This window comes from Gopherus flavomarginatus, chromosome 20, assembly GCF_025201925.1.
Source record: "Gopherus flavomarginatus isolate rGopFla2 chromosome 20, rGopFla2.mat.asm, whole genome shotgun sequence".
Lineage (NCBI taxonomy): Eukaryota > Metazoa > Chordata > Testudines > Testudinidae > Gopherus > Gopherus flavomarginatus.
The window spans coordinates 10,579,104-10,595,968 of NC_066636.1; the positions used below are offsets into that span (position 1 = coordinate 10,579,104).

The following is a 16,865-nucleotide window of genomic DNA, read 5'->3' on the forward strand; positions in this document are numbered from 1 at the left end:
CGATTCACACAACAAGGACAACAACCCTTTATTTCTCCTGTCCCAATAACAAGGAGACTGGGAATCCAACACCAGCCAAAAGTGATCATTTTGGCAAGCAACCCAACATGTTCCCAACATACTGTAAAATCCACATGAAGACTCATACACGAAACCTTGCAAGAAAATCTTCCTGAGGGGGTCTGAAGCACCTGCTGCTGGGGGGAAGGAAGGAGCTGTGGGTTGAGATTGAGGGGCACTGGGAATAGGAGGGGGTTGTGGGTTGGGACAGAGGAGAAGGGTGAAGAGGAGCAGGCTCTGGTTGGGAGTGAGGAGCAGTGAGCATAGGAGGGACTGAGGGTTGGGACTGAGTGGCACTGGGCAAAGAGGGGACATGGGTTTAGGCTGAAGAGTATCCTCATTTGGGGATCCAGCAGAACAGGGGAAGGCAGCAGGTGATTCTAATTCCATAGGGATATTTTGTGTGTGTGCGTGCAGGGGAGGAACATGCTATATGCCCAGAGGCCTTTATTCCTCCAGCCTGCAAGGACAGAGGGGCTGTCAGGAAGTTGCCCCTTCAATCCCCCACACGCAAAGGCCCTTCTTAGAAAAGGCAAAATCCTGAAGAGAAAAAACATCAAAGAAGACTCCAGAAAGACAGATTTTTAAGATATAATGAGTAGTTTATTACCTGACCAGGGACTTGAACCCTCAGATTAAAAGTCTGATACTTTACCAACTGAGCTAGTCAGACTCACAAACAAATACAGCAAGTTGGTGCAGAGGAGAAACTAGTCAAGGAAACGAAAGCAGGAAACAAAAGGGGAAACCTGCTGCTCTCTCTGGCCTGGTCAACACTACGAGTTTATGTCACATTAACCCTGCATCCGTCCACACAAAGAAGCCCTTTATATTGATATAAAGGGCTCTTAATACCGGTATCTGTACTCCTCCTTGATGACGAGTAGTGCTGAAATCAGTATTGCCATGTCAGATCAGGGTTAGTGTGGCTGCAATTTGACGGTATTGGTCTCTGGGCGCTATCCCACAGTGCACCATTGTGACTGCTCTGGACAGCAATCTGAACTCGGATGCACTGGCCAGGTAGACAAGAAAAGCCCCGTGAACTTTTGAATTTCATTTCCTGTTTGCCCAGCGTGGAGCGCTGATCAGCACAGGTGACTATGCAGTCCCAGAATCAAAAAAGAGCTCCAGCATGGACTGTTCGGAAGATACTGAAGCTGATCTCTGTATGGGGAGATGAATCTGTTTTATCAGAACTCCGTTCCAAAAGACGAAATACCAAAACATTTGAAAAAATCTCCAAGGCTATGATGGACAGAGGCCACAACAGGGACTCAACGCAGTGCTGAAACTTAAGGAACTGAGACAAGCGTACCAGAAAGTCAAAGAATGAAATGGACGCTCATGGAGGGAGGGGCGACTGAGGATTGTAGCTATCCCACAGTTCCCGCACTCTCCAAAAACCATTTGAATTCTTGGCTGAGTTCCCAAAGCCTGAAGGGTCAAAAACATTGTCGCGGGTTGTTCAGAGTATATGTCGTTCCCCCGCCTCCTGCCCCCATGAAAGCAAAGGGAAAAAAATCCTCTCTCACCTTTTTTCAGTGTCACTGTATGTCTACTGGATGCCGCTGGCAGATGTGGTGCTGGAGCACTACACAGCAGCATCCCCTTCCCTTCCCTTGCGGACAGCAGACGGTACAGTAGGACAGGTATCCATCATCGTTGTCCCGTGAGTGCTCCTGACTGGCCTCGGTGAGGTCGGCCGGGGGTGCCTGGACAAAGATGGGAATGACTCCCAGGTTCATTCATAGCAGCTGGAGGCTGTGCTCCCCTCCCCCCTTTGATCCCTGCTTGCAGAAGCAATAAAGTCAGTGTTGTTTCAAATTCCTGCATTCTTTATTACTTCATCACACAAATGGGAGGATAACTGCCATGGTAGCCCAGAAGGGGTAGGGGAGGAGGGAAGCAATGGGTAGGGTTGTTGCAGGGGCACCCACTAGAATGGCATGCAGCGCATCATTTCTGCAGGATCTCTAGGGCTCTGACCCGGAGCGCCCGTTTGCCCCTCTGGTTCTTTAGTAGGTTTGCCTGATAATCTAGGCAGAACTGACTCTCCATTAGACAAAACTTAAGGAAGAGAATGACCTGGGGAGTCATTCCTATTTTTGTCCATAAGCCCGTGGCCGACCCCATCGAGGCCAGCCAGGAGCACCCATGACAGTAGCAGATGGTGCAGTATAACTGGTAACTGTCATTGTCAACTTGCAAAGCAGCAGACGGTACAGTAGGGCTGGTAACCATCTTTGCTAACTTGCAAAAAGCAAGGGGATGCTGCTGTGTAGCACTGCAGTACCACGTCTGTCAGCACTATAAAGAAGACATACGGTGACAGTGAAAAAAGGCTGAACGGGCTCCATGGTTGCTGTGCTATGGCGTCTGCCCGGGCAATCCAGGGAAAAGGGCGCAAAATGATTGTCTGCTGTTGTTTTCATGGAGGGAGGATTGAGTGATGACATTTACCCAGACTCACTCATGACACTATTTTTGCCCCATCAGGCATTGAGATCTCAACCCAGAATTCCAATGGGCAGGGGAGACTGCGGGAACTATGGGACAGTTACCCACAGTGCAACGCTCTGGAAATTGTATAAAGTCAAGGACACAGGCCCATACTAAGCACATTAATTCGGCGGTGTGCGTCCATGTACCAAGGCTAGCATCAATTTCCCTGGCCAGGCCCTTTGGAGGTTTGAGCTACTCCCTGTGGTCACCCCACTCAAGGAGCATTCGTTCTAGGCAGTAAGCTGGCTAGACAGTAAAACTTCAGATGCTGCTCCCAATGCTACACTCAGTTTTTCCGAAAACTAGTATCTGTAAAATTAGTCTACTTTCTGGCCAGAAGAGACCATTACAGCATCTAATCTGACCCCCTGCATATCACAGGCCTCCTGCATGACACAATAGCTACTTCTGGGGGAAAGGCATCTAGTTTTCATTGAATGACTTCAGGGGATGGAGATTCCACCACTTTCCTTGGTAGCTTGTTCCTGTGATGAATCATCCTCGCTGTTGACTATTTGGGGCTTAGTTGTAATATGAATTTGTCTCTTTTCACCTTCCAATCATTGGGTCTTGTTATGTCTTTCTCTGCTCCATTCAAGAGCCCTTTAATACCCAATCTTTTCTCTCCATTAAGGCACTTCAACACTTCAGTGAAGTCACCTTTCAATCTTCTTTTGATAAGCTAAACAGGTTGAGCTCTTTCAATAGCTCACTAGAAGGCATTTTTCTCCAGCCCTCAGAACATTTTGGTGGCTTTTTGCTGCCCCAGCTCCAATTTCACAGTATCTTTTTCAAATGAGGACACCAAAACTGGAGACAGTATTCCAATATCAGTCTCACTGATGCCGTGTCACCTCCTGTGATGTTATTGACATAATCTGTAACTTTATAGATCACCATTGTGACCACTGTTCTATATTTGCAGCCAATATGATAGAAAGGTTGTTGTGAAAGGGGTCTATGGAGAGGTTCTGATTGGCTGATTATAATTATGCTATCTCTAGATGTGTATCATTTTTGTAGTTGACTTTATGAATATTGGCTCTATGCTGTCTGTATTCAAACTTGTGCTATGCTTCCGAGGAACACCCCAGCCAGACAAGTTGGTGTCAGTTCTGCCTAGCCTGCTTGATGGCCCATTAAGGACCATCAGCTCTACAATCAACCCATTGAGAGAAGGTAGATATGCCTTGTGGCTCAGCAAGGTATGCAGGGACCTGCCTATGGACAAAACTCAAAGGTTTTTCTATGTCACGTGCTGGATAGAGTGTCCTTGGGACAAAGAAAACAAAGACCACATGGCAAGAGACTGTAAAAGGCTGATGCCTCGTCTCCATCTTGTCTTCAGTCCTGCTTCATACCTCTGAAGGGACTTTGCTACAAACTGAAGCTCTGTACAAGGGACTGAATGACCCATCCCAGCTGTGGATGGACTCCAGAGACTTGATTTGAACCTGCAGTTTATTCCATCACTGCTACAAGCCTGAACCAAGAACTTTGCCATTACTGTATGTGAAGGGTTCAAATTCATGTGCATATTATATAACAACCTGGTCTATGGATTGTGCCAGCTCTTTTCCAGACCTAAAGTCCAGAGTATAATCAAGGGACCAGAAGCCTAGCAAATAGTGACCAGCTAAAAGAAAGCTGGGTAAACAGAAAGCCTTGCTTGCTAAGATAGGCTTGGTCAGCAAATTGCCAGGTGTTGGATCTAAGAACTAAAGAATTGTATCTTATTCAGAGTTGCAGATTGAACAAAGAATCCCTGTTCCTATTGTGTAAGTCTCTTCTGTAGGGAGACGTTCTTCCCAGAGATCCAACCTTGAGTTTATGAAAAGTTGGCAGATGTCAATATAAGATATGGCATCCTTCCACCTCCCTTCCCAGGGACCAATGCCTTGCCTTAAGACACACAGAAAACAATCTTTATTGCCATATACTTTCACTGTTTCTTTGCTTTAAACCCTAGGAATGTACCTGGAGGACAATCAAAGGAGTTGCTCCTTTCCTATGGACCTCAAATCAGAATTCAGCATAGATATTTTATACTAATAACATTTTATCAAAGTATTCATGAAATGTTAACTTGCTAACTTGAGACCATGGGTGGAGACATTATGTAACCTGTTAACCTTTGGCTACTGTGCTTATCATGTCTTGCTGCAAAACCTATCCCAGAGTTTGGAACTCCCTACCCCGTCTCTTTCCCCCACCCATGGAAAATCTATATATTCTATTGTAATCAATTAACAGTGTCTCTGAGCCTAATAAGCAAGGTGACACTCTGCCAGTTCTGTGTGTAATAAACTCCTATTCTTGCCCTCTACATGGTGGAGATTTATGTCCTTCACAGACACCTGCTGAACAAAGAGGAGATTCAGCATCCAGCTTGGCTGAATGTGTCTTCTCTCCCCACAGCTTGGTGATCTTCTGAGGAAATGGAGAAGACTTCCTTTGCCTACCTGCACATTGCTTGCAAAAGAAACAAGTCTTTTTGGTGGCAAGTGTTGAAAGGAGCCATTAGACAAATGTGGAGACAGGAAAAATGTCCCCCAACTCAACTAGCATCTGTGGATGCTGAAGTCACAACACAAAGTGCTAAACAGTATATGAGCACAGGCTGGTGTCAGAAGAGTCTCTACCAAAGCCTTTTCCACCAGCAGGGGCCTCTCTGTGTGCAGAACTCCTGGTAGTGTGATGGCTGCAGGCAGTGGAGAACTCTATTTTGGCATCTCTTTGTCAGTGAACATCTACAGAGGCTGTTTAAAGGTCTTTAGATAGTGATCTTTGGGAAGAGCTGGCTGAAGTGTCTTCCTAGTAACCAGAAGATCCTGGCTTGGCCTGCCAGTTCTTCCGTGCAAGTCTTGAGGGAAATGGGGAATGTCTGTAGTTTGGAATTTGCAGGTGTTGTCCTGGACCATCAAAGGGAACAGTTGCAAGTATGTTCTCAAGGCAGGCACCATGGCTTGGGTGGCTAAAGCACCTGTCTAGTAAACAGGTGATACTGGGTTCAACTCCCAGTAGTACCATGTTCTATGGGTTTTGTCTCCTCTACTCACATTTTCCTGTGTCTTTCTAGGAAACAGAAGAGACCTCCCTTGGTATCCAAGTCATTGCTTGCTAAGGAAAAGGCTTCTTTGGAGAGAAACATTGGAAAGAATCAAATCACAAGCCTGGAGTTGATGAAAAGGCTGCTGTGACTGGCATTGGCATGGTGGTTGCTTTGACTGCAATTGCTGCAACACAAAAGCCTGCACCACACGTCCTTGTGATTCGCTGGGGATGTCCACACGCAGATGTCATGTCATCTTCCTTTTGATTGTCACTGATGAAAAATGGAGCAGCTGGGAGAAAAGTCCCAGAGGCACTTGCCAGGTAAAGTAGAGGTTAGAGATGCAGCACCCAGTGGTGCGTTGCCAAATCTGTTCACTCCTCCCACTTTTTGGTCAATCTTTTGAAGAAGCAGAGAAGACTGCCTCTGCCTTGCAGTGCAAATGCTTCCAAAAGAAACCGGTCATTTTTTCTGACAAGTGTTGGAAGAGGCACCTAAGAAATGTGGAGACAAGGAAAAGGTCATCGTAACTCAACTTGCATCCATGACTCTTGAGGCCACAACGCAGAGCACTGAGCATTGTACGACCACAGCTGGGGACAGAAGGGCCTTTTTCAAAGGCGTTTTCCACTAGCAGGGTCTTCTCTGTGCACAGAATTTCTGATAGTTTGATGTCTGCTGGCACTGGATATCACTATTTTGGCATCTCTCTCTCTGTCTCAGTGAGCACCCGCTGTGGTTGTTGAAAGTCTGTGATGGGATCTATGGGATGCAACTGAACAGTGGGACCCCTGAGCCCTTTGTCCCACCACCTGGGCTCCCTCTCACACATGTGATGCTGAGACAAGCTGTGAATCTCTGGCAGATATTGCACTTACACAGACATCCGTAGGTAGGGACACAGCCAACTGAATTACATGAATGCTTCTGCAGCCACTCATAACACTAATGATAGAAAGTCGCCCCCCCTACAGCTCTGCAGCCTTGCACCCCTGGATCATACCATCTTGCCTTAATCAGAAGCCTGATCAGTGTGAGTTTATTACACAGGGTCCACCCCTCCCTCACTGTGAATAGTACATGAACCAGCCTTGTAATGGAGCTGAGATTTCCCAAGAACTTCAAGCAAAATACACCAGTTTAAGTAGAGCATAAAACAGATTTATTAACTACAGAAAGATGGAGTTTTAAGGATTATAAGTGGTAGGAATAAAAGATCAAAGTAAATTACCATGGAAATTAAAGATAAATTCACAATCTAAACTTTACACCTTATTACACTAGGGCGTAGTTCAGTTATGCACACAGGAAGGCTTAATGCTCGAGCTGCTGCACATGCTGGGCAGGCTTAAGGTCGGGCTCCCCATGGCAGGAGAGAAGAAGACTCGGCCCCTGGAGGGGCAGGCTGGGGCTTCCTGGATCCCATTTGCTCACAGCCAGCGCCCTGCCCCCACTCCCAAGTCATCCATGGCGCCCCCAGGTCGGCCAGAATGGAGCAGCAGTTTTCACTGCACTACGTCCACTTATGGCTTACAGGCAACTCCCAGACTCACCACAGTCCACCATCTCGGCCAGAAAGGAGCCCACTCAGCCTCACCATTGCTGCTTTTCCTTCCCCCCAGAACCCCGCTTCTCCTGGGCTGCAAGTAGCCATCCCTGGGATGCCAACAGGCAGCCACAGGGGTCTGTCTCTCAGCAGCCAACCGCACCTCCATGGGTTCAGCCCTCAGAAGGGCAGGTGGGGGTTTCCTGGATCCCAGTTGCTCACAGCCAGCCCAGCCTCCACCTCTAAAACCATCAGTCATGCCCCCAGGTTGGCCATAAAGGAGCCGCCATTCTCCACTTGGACTCAGCTTTGCTTGTTTTCCTTTCACCCAGAACCTCCCTTCTTCTCCTGGGCTGCAAGTAGCCACTCCTGGGAAGCCAAGAGGCAGGCACAGGATTCTACCTCCCAGCAGCCAACCACACCTCCCCAGGCTTTGCAGAATGAAGGGTGGTGCTCTACTAACCCCACTTAGCCGCACAGCTTCTTCCCTGCCTTCCTCAGCTCAACTTTCCTCTATTGCCCCATTCCTGCCTCACTTCCTCCTTTGGCCAGTCACGCAAAGGAGCCCAGCAGGAAGTGAGAGCCTCTATAGGCCAACCTCCAAGAGCAGAGGTGGCCAAGCCACAAGCCTCCAAATGGTGACTGGCCTAACTACTCTAGGTTCTCCAGCCTGACACCAAGGTGCTTTCTCCACTGCTGTCAGCATCCTCTGTCATGCAGGGGTTGGAGTTATCCCAGGGACAGGCCAATAGGAGGAGTGCCCTTTCTGAATAACAAGGGGATCTGGGAAAAGGAAGCCAGCATGTTTCTGCCTGGTTTTGAACCAAGGACCTTTTGCGTGTTAGGCAAATGTGATAACCACTACACTACAGAAACTCCACCTACTGGGTTGTTGCTCACTCTGGCACAGACTGATGGACAAATCTAGAGAATGTGGTGGTAGCCCCTCGATAGGTCAGCTGGCAGGGCAGAGGACTGGAGCCAGCACTCAGGAAGTCGTCCTTACCTCGCCCGTGTGACTCCAGCTTGAGGGAGAGCTTCTTTTTCTTCTCCTTGCTGACAAAGAGCAAGAGAAGAATGAAAGGTCAGGTGGGCCAACTCGGTGCAGAAGCCCATGCTGTCTTTTCCTGCTGCATAGCCTGAAATGAGGGACTCGTGGCAGTTAAAGGAACTGCTGCACTCTCAGAAAACATCCCGCCCGTGCATAAAGGAGGATAGAAGAGCCTGTTAGTCTAGCACGCTCCCAACTGAACTGTTTCAGCAGCTGCTAGGTTTCTTTTTGGCCTGTTACTTTTCTGTCTGGGATGTTGTTGTCAGCTGTGGCACAGAAAAAGGACGTCATTGCGAGCTGCCCATGAAGATAAGATTAACTTTTGCCTTCCTTGCTCGGCTTTACTTGCTTCCTCACCCTATTCCTGCCTTAGTTCCTGTGTTACCTGAAGGCAACGGGGGCCCAGCAGTACGAAGAGGAAGTTAGACAGCTAGACCCTGGTGGCAAAAGTTCTACCACCGCTTGCCACCCCACTCTCTTCTCCCAGCTTCACATATTGACCGCCAGGGACTTGGTGCCCAGCAGCGCAACGGAAGGCAGTGGACAGAGCCACCCTCGCCTTGAAGCTCTGGCTCATTAAACCGTATCTTCAGTCGCTGATGGCCAATGAGAGACCAACAGCGCTTGCTATTTTAGCACTTGAAAATGCCATTGGTCAGTCACTGGATCTCTTTAATGCTGTTACATAACAAATGAAAATAGAATCTCAGTGTGACATTCTGTACCTTTGGGGGAGTGTGCTGTAACCCCCATATTCCTCATTTTCATATAATCGTGATCTTATATACAGAGCATGCCTTGTAAGGTATCAGGGGAAAGGATATGATCTGCTGAAAGTCATTTCTCTACCCATAGATGTTTACCATTCATGCATATGAAGTTATGAGAATTGTGCAGTGTGGTTATCACTATGCTGTAAGGTGGGGGAGTCAGCCAAATATTAGCTCCCCAGTGACAACAGCAAGGAAAGTAACCAACACCCGGACAGGGTGTCAAACAACCCATCAACAGCCATTATTCAGCAAGGGAGCTACAGTGCAATCACTTACCTGCAAGAGGACACCCCAGGGGAATTGCTCAGACTTGCTTGGAGAGACGCAGTGATGCTCACCTGACTCTGAAGGGGGAGCAAAGCCAAGAGGGAAGAAAGGACATGATAAAAGCAGAGACATTTGCCATGCTTTGTCTCTCTCGTCCACCTACATCTACAGACACCCCCACACCAAGCAACTGAAGCGCTGACGAAAGGGGAGAGCCTGGCTGAAAAGCCACCAGCCGGCCTGTGGTGAGAAGCATCTAAGTTTGTAAGGGCATTGAAAGGGTTAAGATCAGCTTAGAGTGCATTTTGCTTTTATTTCACAAAAACAACGAGGAGTCCGGTGACACCTTAAGAACTAACAGATTTATTTGGACACAAGCATTCGTGGGTAAAAAGCCCTCTTCTTCAGATGCATGGAGTGAAAATTGCAGATAGAGGCATAAATATATATTGGAACATGATGTAAAGGGAGTTACCATACAAGGGGAGAACCAGTGTTGAAGGCTAATTCAGTCAGGGTGGATGTGGCTCTCTCCAAGTAATTGACAGGGAGGTGTCAATACCAAGAGAGGGAAAATTGCTTTTGTAGTGAGCCAGTCACCCCCAGTCCCTCTTCAAGCTCAAATTAATGGTGTTAAGTTTGCAGATCAGTTGTAACTCTGCAATTTCTCTTTGAAGTCTGTTTTTGAAGTTTTTTGAATGGCTTCTTTTAAATGGCTACTTTGAATGGCTACGTTTAATTGTGTTATTGAATATGAACATGTAAACGTGTTATGGAAGTCCCATGTGGTCTAGTGGTTAGGATTCTTGGCTTTCACCCAGACAGCCTGGGTTCAATTCCCCACACAGGAACAATGCAGAGCTTCTCCTTGGAGGGGAGACAGGAAACAAAAAGAATGGGAAGGGATCCTGCCAGCAGCAGAGCTGGATAGAGTTGGGAGCAGTACTGGATTTGACATGGTGCCATAGTGCTAGGCCCAAGCTCTGAAGGGACCTGTAACAGTAACTTCCTCCCCTCTGCAGAAAGGGAGCCTCAGAGCAGCCTGGATTCAGTAGGGGAGCTGAGACCCCATAGGGCCCTGGGAGCTGTAGTTCCTTGACCAGCTCCCTGCCTTGGAGCAGAGAAGGAACATTTCCCAGCATTCCCTTGGCTGCTATCAACAGGAAAGGGAGGGGGGAAGCTGTGAGACTCCATGCGCTGCAGCTTGCTGTGGCTGGGGGGCTGGCTGGCTGCTAGAAGGGGGTGCCACCTGTGAATAGGGAAGAGGTGTGACCAAGGAGTAGAAGGCTTTGGCCCAGGTAGCACCCTCAGAAGACTTCCCCAGACAGGCTTAGGGATGCTGGTGTGACCTCGCCTGGCAGCCCCCAAAGATGGAACTGGGTGGACTAACTGGACAGGGCCCCTCTCTATCTGAAGCTGGGCAAGGGAGGTATGTGGATCCCACCAGAAGGTAAAATGGTAAGTAAGGAAGGGGAGGCTCTACTGGACCTGGACAGCTTCAGATACAGGACAGGAGGATTTCCACTTCTGAGCCATGAAAATAGAAATTGACTTTTCCTTTCCAGATGTATCTAATATTCATAAAGGGAATCTAGCCCCTGCCTTCCAGATCTGAACACCTCAAAATCAGGAGTGCTCAAGCTCAATTTGGGCAGCTGTTACTTCATTTCTCCCAAATCAAATATGCTGATCCACTGTCATTTACTGTAGAAAAAGTAGGAGAAAATTGAGCAACAAACGTTGGGGTCTTCACAGTGCTAACGAGGGCTGGAATTGCTATTTTCAACAGCCATTACACTTTTTTTTTTAGTTTTGTTTGTTTAAAAGGAAGACAGTGATATTGCACTGGCAAATTCCCCATAGAAACAAAGAATGGAACAAAAGAATAATAAAGGCACCTCAACTTTCCTCATTTATGTAGGACGGTCTTATTAGATGGATCCAGACATCTTCCAATCACAGAAGCTGATAATTGTTCCACTTTACTGCAGTTCTGTAACCATGCAGGAACCTAGAGGAGGAAAGTGCCTAACTCCAGAGTCTGCAGCTGCCTAGGGCCAGTGCTGAGGATTTAGAGTCCCTAGTGCTGCCCTTGCAAGGTTCAAGCATGCTCAGCCTTGGCATTGCCTCCGCTCCTGCGGCTAGTAGCTGCAGCTGTCTAAGGCTGGCCTCTGGCAGTTGCCCCATGGCTGTAGCTAGAGAAACTACAAGTGGCTCTATGACTCCTGGGGCCATTAAGCTAGAGCACCTAAAGACACTGGAGTTAACCTCAAGGAACAGAGGTCACCAGTAGGAAAGGAATGTCGGGGGAGCAGGGAAGGCGGGAGCAGGTCAGGCTTGCAGAGGGAGCTTCCAGCTGGTTGGGAGCATGTCCAAAGTAGAAAGGAAACAAGTATGGGGAGAGGTGGTGGTGACCAGGTAGCAGACTAGCACGTAGATGGGAGCAGAGGGAGAGACGCTGGTGTCTTCAGATTCCCAAGGGCTAAGTCCTCACTTTGGGGAAATGGTGTTTGCAGGTGGCTTGCTCACATGGCAGGATGGGGGCTGAGGGAGGGATCTGTCAGAACTGATCAGGTGTCTGCTGGCTTTAGGACTTTGAGCTGAGACTAGGACCACATGCAGTGACTGGTGACATGGGGGGGTACTGGAGACATGGCTAGAGAAGGTCTGAATGAGGAAAGAGATAAATCTGTGGGGAGTTTCCTTGGTCACTATGAAAGTTCTGCTCACTGTGGACACTGGTAAACCCACATGGGTGTACAGCTCAATAAGAAAACCCGCGGGCTGAGGGAGCTGTGTATGGCAATGCATATAGTCATGGAGAGGTGTGTGATCAAAATGAAAAATGTCTCTGAGGTTCAGTACCGGGTATACGAAGGCACCAATGGCACTGCCCCACCAGGCCCACACTCGGAGCCCACAGTGACTATACTGGGGCCCACAAATATGTTTGGTGCCAGGGCCAACAAAAGGTTAATCCAGCCCTGACTGCCTGAGCACTATTTCAGCCTCACATTTTTGGGTGGAACTCCCACAGTGAGAGCTGCAGAGCACTCCCCCGCAACACACACGCACACACTCGTCCTGGTGTTGGGAGGGGAACAGGAGAAAGGACAAAAGAAGAGATGAAGAGAAAGGAGGGAGGGACAGGTGGATGGAGGAAAAGGTGAAACACAAAGGACAAACCCTAATGTCCCCATGATTCTAAGGGACAAAATCCCAGGTGCGGAATAAAATTCTGCCTCCTTAAGCTCATGTTTTCCATGCCTAGAATTCAACTCTCACCAGATGGATCAGACTGAACAGGTTTCACACCTCCAGGAGGCTCTTACCTTCTAAAGAGGGACGGCTGTTTTCTAGTAAAATCACTACAAGGGAAGGAGAAAACTGGAAAGAGGTTTCTCCTGGCGCTCACGTCCGTGAACCCGAATACTCTCTCAGTCCTCAGACAGAGACCTGGAGAAGGAGACTTGCTGAAGCAAAGCCACAGGGGTCTCTGAGGTTTCCCTAGCCCCTGGCCCCTGACTGATGTCAGGATCTCTCTGTGAGGTCACCACCTGCTCACCAATAGTCTTTGACCAATAGTGTGAGGTCCTGCAAAAGGCCTTTGTGATGTCACTGCCACACCCCGCCCTTGCTGTGCCAATGTCCTGCCCCTGGCCAGGCACTTTGGAGCTTTGAGCTACTCCCTGTGGATCACCTCACTCAAGGAGCTTTTCTATAGAGCATCCTCAGATGTCTAAGCACACGAGTGCCATGGCAATGAACTGACACACATGGCACCAAGATGAGATCATTAGTAGACTAACCTATAGGAGAAGGACACCCCAGCATTAGTAGGGGAGAAATCCCTACTGAACATGCATTACACCTAGCAGCCCCTGCGTGGGGTCGGGCGGGGGGCTGCGGAGGGGGGAGACCTGGGAAAGGGATGGATGGAAAATGTCTGTGCAGCCGGGACATGGCCGGGGGGCGAGGGGAGAAGAGCAGGTGACCCCTGAGGAGCGGGGAGAAAAAGGGAGGGCTGAGATCCCCTCGGAATTACCACTGCCCCCTCCGTGGAGACCCCCCTCCTCTCCTGTCCTGCCCCCTTTCTCCCTAGAGAGCAACAAGCAACATCCAGGCTGACACCCCCTTCCCTCAAACCCCTGAGAAGTTCCCTGTTCCCCTCCCCCCATTGTGCCCCATTTTCTCTCCCCTTTGCCAATGGCCAGTTCAGATCTCAGGTTTGGGGTGTTTCCCCCCATTTTCACCTGCAGTGATTTGTCCTTGTGTAGGTGGGAAATGGTTCCCCCGAGTGATTTCTGAACTGGGCAGAGGCTGGGGGGGGCCTGAGACAGGGACACCTCTGGGCTGGGCTGGGGGGGCCACTCTCTGCTGGCAACAGGGCGTGGGAAGGGCCAGGAAGGGGAGGGGGGAGCAAGTGTCCCCCATAGAGAGGGTCCAGCCCCAGGCTGCTACCAGTAGCACATTCCTATCCTGGCCGGGGGGGGGGGCTTTCTCCAGCTGGGACCTGCCCCCTAGGCAGCCCCAGGCTCTGACCGCACCAGCCCCGCCTGGAGCCCCCAGTGAGTGAGAGACCCCGGAGGGGGAGGGGGAGGGAGCACTGGGCCCTGACAGGAAAGTGACTCTCTCCCCTCAGATCTTGGTGTTTTCCTCTCATGTTATCAAATATGCAGTTTGTGACACAATTTCTTTGCAAATCTCAAAGATTCAAATAAAATAACCTAAACATTTGCCCCACTTCTCTCTAGTTGTCTATTTCTAATTGAATATGCCCTGAGATTTTCCTGTCTCTAATTATAAAATAATAAGAAAATCTCAGATTTACACCTTTTCTCAGATTATTGAACACAAAATGTTTGCAAATGTTGCCCATTTCCTCTTTATTCATTTATCAAGTATTCATGTGAAACACTCAGATTTTACCTCCTATCAACAACTGATATAAAATCCCTCTGATTTTCCACTTTCCTCTCTATAATTTGCAAAATGGATCCAAAATCTCTGATTTCCACCCTTTGTCTTTCATTTCTGAACACTGATCTGAAAGCTCAGGTTTTCCCTCTGTGTCATTATCAAATGTCAATTAACAATCCTCTCAAGTTTTGTGCTGTTCCTTATGTTTCTAAATCCCAAAAACTTCTTCCTTCGGGGGAACCTGTTGCCCTGAGTCGCTCTCCATTCTGGATGTTGCAGGGGATTAAATTTCCCAGTGATTGTCTTTCCCCTCTCCTTTGAGGATCATTTGTTCCCTCTTTTAGCTCTGTTAGATATTTGCCAAAGAAAGAGACCAGCCTGATATTTAATACACATCAAAGCCAGAGGCCTCCCCCTGTTTGGGGATCAGTGGTTCGCAGCTGGTAGTGGGAGAGTTGGCTGGCCCCTTTTCTTTTCTCCAGCTGGCACAGGATGAGGGGGTCACTCTGAGTGCAGCATGTCTTGAGAAGTATCCCAAACCACAAGACAAATGGTCTCTGTGAAGGGTTGCTTCCCACAGTGCTAAGATGTAGCCACCTCTGGCAGGATCCATGGTGGCTACTATTTGCTAGTGACAGGCCACGGAAATTTCTTACCTATTTTGCCCCTCCATGCCAGGCCTGCACAACATACGGCCCACGGGCAACGTGCGGCCCGTGAAGTCTCACTGTGCGTCCCACAGCCGGGAATCAAAGGGCTCTGGGCTGCCTGTAGCCGCGGGGAATCCAAACCCCTTTAAAGTTCAGCCGCGGCCGGGATTCAAAAGGTTCTGAGCTGCCCGCAGCCGCAGGGAGCCCAGAGCTCTTTAAATCTCAGCCGCGGCCAGGATTTATAGGGCTCTGGGCAGGCGGGCGGGGAGCTCAGAGCTCTTTAAATCCCAGCCACCAGGGCCGGCTTTAGGCCAATTTAACCAATTCCCTTGAATCGGCCTCGCTCCTAAGAGGACCCCGCACCCAAGCCCCAGTACCAGCAAAAGCCAGTGCGCTGTACCAGGGTGGCCCAGTTTCCCCAGGGGGCAATTTAAAAGGCCTGGGGCTCCCAGCAGGGGCTGGAAGCCCAGGCCCTTTAAATTGCCACTAGAGCCCTGCTGCTGGAGCCCTGGGGTATGGCTGCGGGGCTCTGGAGGCTATTTAAAAAGTCCAGGACTCCCATTGCTTCTACTTCCCCGGCCCTTTAAATAGCCACTGGAGCCCCGCCGCTTCCCCAGGGTTCCCGCGGCTATTTACAGAGCTGGGGCAGTGGAAGCAGGGGCGCCCCGGGCCCTTGAAATAGCCCCCAAGCCCCAGGCTGCTGCTGCTACTCTAGTGGGAGAGCGGGGAGGAGGAGGAGGAGGAGAAGGAGGCACTCACCATAGAGGAAGGGCTGTACCCCCTGTACCTGCACCCCCTGCCCTGCCTGCAGCCAGCCCGTCCCCAGCCAGCCCCTGCTGCACCCCCTGCCCGCACCAGCCCCGCACCTCCTGCCCTGCTTGCACCAGTTCCTGCCTGCAGCCTGCCCATCTCCAGCCAGCCCCACACCACCTGCCTTGCCTTCAGCCCTGCACCAACCCCTGTCTCCAGCCAGCCCTGCACCCCCTTCCCTGTCTCCAGCCAGCCCCTGCCACACTGCCTGCTCTGCCCGCACCAGTCCTGCACCCCCTGCCCTGTCTCCAGCCACCCCCGTACCCGCTGCCTTGCCTTCAGCCCTGCACCAACCCGTCTCCAGCCAACCCTTGCCGCACCCCGCTGCCTGAAGCCAGCCAGTCCCGCACTCCTTTGTCTCCAGCCCTGCCAACCCATGCCGCACCCTCCCTGTGGACCTGCCTGAAGCCAGCCAGCCCACCCCACACCTCTTGTCTCCAGCCTGCCCCACACCCCTTGCCCAGCCTGAAGCCAGACCCTACCTTTCGCATCCTCCCCCTCCCCCACCTCCAGCCAGCCCCATGTTCACTGGTGCCCTGCAGTTCCGAGGGAAGTAACCCTGCACACCTGCTTCAATGAGATGGGCAGGGAGCAGCTGGGACCCACACATGTGCACCCTAGCACACCCTAAGGGAGTGGCAGAGCTCATTTCTAGTTCAGACCCATCTTTTTAAAAAAGAACTTTTAGGTAGGGTTAACATACATCTGTACTTTCCCGGACATGTCAGGCTTTTTGGTTCTTAAATCGCCATCTGGGAGGAAAATACGGACGTATGGTAACCCTACTGGTACAAAAAATACATACTGTGGCAGAACTTTTTATAGGGAACCGGTTGTTAAGAACTGAAAGGATTTTTTTCCCCCAATCATCCCTGCGGGGCCCCGCCAAAAATGTTCAAATTGGGCCCCGCACTTCCTAAAGCCGGCCTGTCAGCCACGGCCGGGATTCAAAGGGCTCTGGGCTGCTCGCAGAGATTCCCGGCCGCAGCTGAGGTTTAAAGGTCTCAGGGCTCCCCACCGCCACGGGCAGCCCAGAGCCCTTTGAATCCCGGCAGCAGCTGAGATTTAAAGGGCTCAGGGATCCCTGTGGCTGCAGGCAGCACAGAGCCCTTTGAATCCTGGCGGCAGCTCCAGGGGATGGAGTGAGGCTGGGATTTCAAGGGCTCAGGCTCCCCTCAGCAGCAGGAGCTCTGGACCTTTAAATCCCTGCCCCAGCCCTGAAAAGCTCCGG

The 16,865-nt window shown here is 50.1% G+C and overlaps 1 protein-coding gene and 1 non-coding gene across 2 annotated transcripts in view; both read right to left on the reverse strand.

The window, feature by feature from the left end:
* LOC127037853 (zinc finger protein 560-like) overlaps positions 1-16,865 on the reverse strand; it is a 463,505-nt gene that overhangs the window by 29,540 nt on the left and 417,100 nt on the right. The window lies entirely within an intron of this gene.
* Positions 7,967-8,039, reverse strand: TRNAV-AAC (transfer RNA valine (anticodon AAC)). The gene has a single exon. It is a non-coding gene; the product is annotated as a tRNA-Val (tRNA).